We start from the raw sequence: 1,510 nt of genomic DNA, 5'->3' as shown, positions 1-1,510 counted from the left end.
CTCTAAGGCTCTCTTCTGTTCTCAACCTTCCTTTTCTATATTTCAATTTCTGAAGGTCACAACACAATCAGCCCAAAGTGTAAATGGCATCATTTTGTCATACACTTTTCAATCAAAGATGAACTTTAACCTGCACATTACAAACTCAAAGCCTCAAAGGAACAATGAAGTTCCACATATAACTAAAAGTCGTAACAGTGTCTATTTAGTTATGGACTAAAAGGAAGCTTCATTGAGAAACAGAGCTGATAGCCTTGTACCAGTAGAGGTTTTTGCTTGTTCTCTGCTTTTATTCAACCCAAAAATGAGATTGATCGTTTTCAAGAAAGAAGATTCAATTAGTTCAAACAAATATAGGTAAACAGGACATGGAGAAAACCCATCTGACAAATTTTGGGAAAGACGAAAACAAGAAGAATTATAGGAACATAGAAGCATGGTAAAAAGTTCGAAGGAAACTCAAGTTTCGACCGGGTGAAAATGGGAAACTTAGGTGGAAACTTGAAAAATTTCGAGGAAACCGAGGACTTTTTCGTACAAGTTTCGACAGGTTTTAGAGAGTATTTTGGGGTGGGATCCTGTATTTAAGCTATTTAGAGTATAAAGAATACATTTGTTGTATTTTGCTAAAAAAATCAATGTAGATATGTCATTCAATGTACATAACATCAATGTAGAGTTGTCCAAACAGTATATTCTAAACTTAACTACTTAAACACATAACATTCAATATATAATTTCTAACTTCAAAATAGTTGACAATAAAAGGAAAATACAACTTAGTGTTAAGAGGAGTGCCAAGAGTGGATTCATCCTATGAGCTGAGTAGTACTATGCCTGTAACATCCTCTCCTCCAACCAACGAACATAGACATCCCATGACATTTTATGCCAATGGTTGTCAAGTTAATCGACAACTGTAACTTTATGAGTCTGGTCATCAATATACTTAGGATAACCAACCTGAGGGAATACGCACTTTGGATAGAAAAGTCCTGATGGAGGGGGTATTTGTCGTGGGTATTTGGGGAAACATGAAATAAACAAAAAAATTGAAAATTTGGGAAAGCTACCAAATTTCCACGAAATTTCTAGGTTTCCACGAATTTCCCGAGTTTCCACGAAATTTCCCAAGTTTCCCACGAAATTTGGGAATTTTTCCCTCATGAACCAGCTGGTCCAACTGGGTTGAACAAAGTTTCGACAGGTTTTGAGGTTTCGACGAAATTTCAACAATTTCGATCGAAACTGAGGACTTTTTTTCGATCCCCATGAGTTTCGTTTCACATTTTCCAAAATGGGAAATTTCGGTGGAAATTTCGCGAGTTTCGATGGAATTTTGTTCTATGCATAGAAGAATCCTAATGAGAAAACCCGATTTATTTACTGACCTTAACGGCACAACTTCTCGCGAACACCAGGAAATGCCGAGACGAATAAGATGGAGAAGAGACAAATTATAAGATGATTTTGATAGACTGAGTCACCGGAGACAGAGAAGACGAAGAAG

This window comes from Hakea prostrata, chromosome 11 (genome assembly GCF_041222555.1).
Source record: "Hakea prostrata isolate BN-2017 chromosome 11, UWA_Hpros_2, whole genome shotgun sequence".
In the NCBI taxonomy this organism is placed as follows: Eukaryota; Viridiplantae; Streptophyta; class Magnoliopsida; order Proteales; family Proteaceae; genus Hakea; species Hakea prostrata.
This window is presented reverse-complemented; position numbering follows the sequence as displayed.